Here is a 5,552-nt window from a genome sequence, read left to right as displayed (position 1 = left end):
GATGAAAAAAGCGGACATAGAGCATGGGCAGAAGAATGGAGACAATGAAAAAAACGAAAAAAAACGAAAAAAAAAACGAGCTATGAATATGATAACTGGTAAGCGATATACTAAGGAAGGAGTGGATATGTCAAACAGACCAGAAGTTCAACTATACTTTGAAGTTCTACTTAAAATGATCTTTTTTGGCAAATGATTTAGAATTTCATATCTAAATTATTATCCCATTTGAGTTTTAGAGTCATCTCCATAAATTTCAAATGTTATTCCATTAGTCTCTTGCTCTTGTTTCTTTATTTACATTCAAAGCTTTAATCACATCTTGGTTGTGGTATAGCAGGGTGAAATAAAAGCTAGTCTTTAAGCGAGCTGTTTTGAAACAAAGAAAAAGCAATCAAGGTTGAGTCCAAACTGGTAATATATTTACTATAGGAGTCTAAATACCCCTATGCACATCATATTGTAATTACCAAACCTATCAAATTAATTGGTGGAGGATATAAAAATGTGAACATTCAACAAGTAAAAAGCGCTTTTCCAAATTCATAACTATGACAGCAGTTTTTGCGTCTTTTTTGGTATTTCTGAAATTGAGGCACAAATTGACCTACAAAATTATCTGTAGTCATTGTTGTCACAAATAAAATATTGGAGAGATGTTTTATGTGCTTGTAAATATATTTGGACCATCAACAATAGCAGTAGAAGGATGATATTAATAAAGAAAAACAATCCAAAGGCTGACACACACGCAGCAGCAGGGCGGAAAATATTTATACATTTAAACCAAATCTAAAAACATTGACTGAAGTTAAATGTTGCGGTATGTTTGTAAAAAAATATATCAAAAGAGAAACCCCAACATGCCCATTTACTACAGGGGTTAAAAAAATTGCATGTTTTGCCATAATTGGACAGAAAATAAAGTTTGCTGAAAAACTTGAAAAAGTTCAGTCTAGGCAACTGGGCGTGAATTTTTCAGAAGACATTTCGCCTCTCATCCAAGAGGCTTCTAAGTTCTAACTAGTAGAGGAGTGCACTGAGATTAATATATAAGTATTCACTTACTTGCTTTTATAACTGCAAAAAGTATTTGGATTAAACTTCACTCACAGTCAACATAACTTGAACTTTTCTTCTCCAACTGTGGAAAGAATGTGCTTTAACATAGTTTTGCAGTATGGTGCATTAAAGTGACTTTACTGACTTGATGTGGGAAAAAACTTTCCTGTTGTCTTTACCTTGATGTTTCCTTATCAAACAAACTACCTTATTAAATGCCTCAGAAAAAGTTGTGCTTCACCATGATGCCATTAATACTAGTTTGTCAGAGCTGTGCTAGGTGACTTCACTTGGATAATATTGAAAGAAATTATGCAGCGGGAGGCTAAAGCACCTGTGTCACAATCCACCCTATTATGACATTTAGGCACCCACAGGTTAATCCCAGTGAAAGGCAATCAATTTCTTATTTTTTTGTAGATTCAAAACACATAGGATATGTGTGCCTCCTTTGGACAACCCTGTTTAAGGGTTGTCACAGCAAGTCATTACAACTTGCATTGAACCAAAGGCCCTAGCATTACTCTCTAGCGGTGGGCTTTATGGGATGGTCTGTGTACAGCTGCAGTGCTTTATTCCATCAGCTGCAGCAGTAATCAATAAAACTTAGTGTTCATACCGTATACTGGTCACAAAATATATTTGAATGTTTTTTAAAGTATAACGTACACCTCAATACTTCATCTGTATGGCCAGTTTTTCAAGAAAATGCCTACTTTTAAATTTGTCAAAGCATCAGAGCCCCAGATCTTCAGGTCAGGTCGTTGTAGGCCTCTTACTTAGCTGGTATATGGAGTGGGACCTTTGGCTAATCACAGCCAAAACGTTGGTCAGTCAGTCAGTCAGTCAGTCAGTCAGTCAGTCATTACACATTAATTATTGTCACACAAAAAGAAATTCTAAGATATCTTTTAAGGAGAAGGTACAACTCAAAACTTTAACTGTGTAGACAATTTGTCAAGAAATAGCCTATTTTCAAATCAGTGTCCAACCAGTCAGAGCTTAGATTCAGGACAGTGCAGGTCCCTACTGACATGAGATATGGAGTGTGATATTTGGCTAACCATAGCTGTAATTTTGGCCAGTCAACTGGTCATTACCCCTACATTAAAAAGTCATTTGAATATATTCTTTTAAGCGGGAAAGTGAACCTTAAAACTTAATCTGTGTAGTCAGTTGATCAAAATTATGAGTGTACCTCTAACATGTATATAGAGTGATGGAGTCCCTCTGATAGACCATTTTTGGTTGCTATACTAACTAAGATGACTGAGCAGTTGTGGGAATCCCAAGACAGAGCCTTTAAACCTGGTTAGGGGCTTGGGATTTTTCACTACCTATATTGATTTCTATTGACTGAGAGTGAATGTAAACCATTTATGAGGTATGTGGTAAAAACTGCTAGTGCCAGAAAATAAAATGTATTGTTTTGCCTAAAAGTTTTTACATTTTAGGTTAATCTAATCAATACCTTCATTAAGCATTTAAACTTTTGCTACAGTTAAAAAATATAGATGGAGTTAAAAAGCAATGATCTGATGGAATTCTTTCACTTTTCCTTGTAGGAATATATATTCCTACAAGGAATATATATTCCTTGTAGGAATATACGTTCTATTTAGACAGATTTTTCATGTAAACTTAACTTAGTTGAGTGTAACCATTTATACACATGTTGTTTGTAGTGATTATTTTAAATTTATCATATTGAAGCAGTTCTGCCCAGATGCAGGTTGATAAAAAACATTAATGTCAATAGACTTCTTAAGCTAAAGGATTTAGTTAAAGCAGGTTTGAACTTGAGGTAAAGAAAGAACCACTTGTCCATGCTTGTTATCGCCACGTGCTGGACTAAAGGTGTAGTGTAATTTCTCTCAGATGATCAATTACCCCAGATTTATATTACCTGGCTGATACAAATCCTAGGGGCTATGAATCCAATAATTCTACTACTTCTGTAGAAGCTCATCTCATTTAAACAATTATTTCTAACTGGTATTTCTTTCAAAATTTCACAACCCATCTGTTCGCTAGATTGCAGTTAACCTTAATTAAACCTATACACAATTTACCTACAATTATCCTTTAATTTCTTAGTTTTTTTATTTGCTTGTTTGTATGCATAGTGAATTATTACAAGATTTCAATAACAGACCAAAGTCACGTCTGTAAAGATGTTTATAGGCTTAGATGTCAAGAAACCACAACTCACTCTTCCAACTTGAAATGGAAAAATAGCAGAGACTAACTTGATATGAAATAATAAAAGCCGTCCCTGACATAGTGCAGTATTGAAACAAATAAATCATCTAGAACTATACTTTTTATGATCAACATGCCATCTTGATCTTGATAATTCCCTGTACTCATCCCAGTTTGTGATGGTGTGCCCTTTGCTGATAATATGTTTAATGCTATCTCTTTCACTGTGATTGCCACAGTTTACAACAACTCATAAAACCCAATTTGGCATCAACAAACCTTTATGACATTGTTCTAACAGCAGTGCCATGTCATTGCTGAGTTCTGCATGTCCTTCAGAAAGACAGACATGAATTTTGCCAAGTACCAAACAGCGTGATCAGTCTCACTCATTCTTAAAAAATATAACTCCTCTCTATTTATGATTATAAACATTTCTAATGCTGCTGTTTTTATTTTTTATTATTGTATGTCTTCCATTGCCGAAAAGAATATTCCCCCTCCTGAGTTTTAATTTATTAGAAAAATGCTGATTATTACTTCCATTTGTGTGTTAATAACATTCTTTAATTATCAAATTAGATATTTCTAAACACATTTACCTTAAAATATACTATGCTTAACATAGCATTTGGTTGGTGATAATTTTACATCATATAACCTAATAAATGTATATGTAATTGTTCAATATGAGAAATCCCTTTTGTTTGACTTTAATATTTTTACTCTGCCCAAACTCATTTGTAGACATAGGTTTACTGTATATAAACTAGACATTGTAGGTGAAAGTAAATAGAAATCTTATAAGGGGTGAGAGTTTTGCTTTAATGTAGCAGAGATCTTTCCCTTTTGCTTGCCATTAAACATTTTCACTAATGAATGCAGGAGCAGCCTGCCTAATAATTGCATCATCAAATTTTCTGATGAGCCACTGTTTTCCCTCATTGCTGCACAGGGATGACTGCTCCCCAGTGTACTTTAAAGAGATAGATGATGAACAGCGGTGTGACAGAACACATTTAATTTTTAATGCTAAAAAGGGTCAGATTATATTTTATGATGTTTGATGCCATTACTGTGTCGTTTCCCTGAGTCAATGCATTGTAATGGATTTATAGCCATTTAGACATAGGATAACCGACAAAATTTTCTTTAATATAGTTTTACATTTGCGGCTTTTCTTCTTTTTTTTTTCTCCCTTTTTTTGGGGGGGGGGGATTTTGTTTTTTATCAAGTAAAAGACAGTAAAGGTAAGGTACATGCTGCTTTTGACCAAATTTACCAGTGGGGATAGGGGGCAGTGAGTCGTCATGGAGACACAGAAGCAAAGACTGACACAAAAAGCAGGGCAATAGTTCAGCGTTTGAAATATATTAGGTGAGCTGTGGAGTCAAAATGCCGCTTGAATCCTCCAAATGAAAAATAGCTCATGTTTTTTTTACCAGCACATATAATAAAAAGGTTATTTAGTATTGACTTCAGTATATGGGTAATGGTAGTTCTGTCTGTCAGGTTGGATGGAGATTGGTTGAGTACCCAAATGCAGAGATGAAGAGGCAGAGATGGGTTTTGCTGATTTAAAGAAAAAAGGCTATAGAAAACACTAATTATCAGATAGGTAGTGGGGGTAGACAGAAGTAACCAGAAGGAGCCAACGAAAAGGAGACCAGCACAAGGGGGCAACAGAGAGCAACTCAAAAAATACAAGCCGGCATAAATATAACACAGATGGTTTACAAACCAATGAACAAGAAAACACAGAATAACATAAATCAAAGTTGAACTGAAAACCAGTGTTGTGTGGTAACATAATAAAAGTACTTGACTACTTTCCTCAAGTATAACATTTTTTGATAAATTTCCCTTTCAATTCTCTATATTTCAACACCTAATTCCAAACTTTTACTCCCATACATTTTCAATGTATGGTTTAGTTACTTGTTACAAACAAAAGTGAGAGAGATAGAGAGAGAAATGCAACTGTTTTGGCCACACCTACTGATTGACTGCAACAAAGTCAGGAATTGCTGGGCTTGTTTATCACCAACAATAGGAAACACCTGTTTCACTTCTCACATTAAACACAAAGCTAGTCTTACCATTAGCAGAAGCCACATGGAAGAGGAGACGCAGACAACGACGGCGACTGCAACATAGTCATACAGGGGAACCACCAGTTGGTGATGAGAACCAGTGGTCTTATTTAAACACAATGTGCTCTTTTGTGGGTGTTAAAGATTTGTCGTACCGCATGAAGTGTCCGTTATGCCTGTCCAAAGATTTGAAAT

Source organism: Cyprinodon variegatus, unplaced genomic scaffold, assembly GCF_000732505.1.
Source record: "Cyprinodon variegatus isolate N-32 unplaced genomic scaffold, C_variegatus-1.0 Scaffold338, whole genome shotgun sequence".
NCBI lineage: Eukaryota > Metazoa > Chordata > Actinopteri > Cyprinodontiformes > Cyprinodontidae > Cyprinodon > Cyprinodon variegatus.
This window is presented reverse-complemented; position numbering follows the sequence as displayed.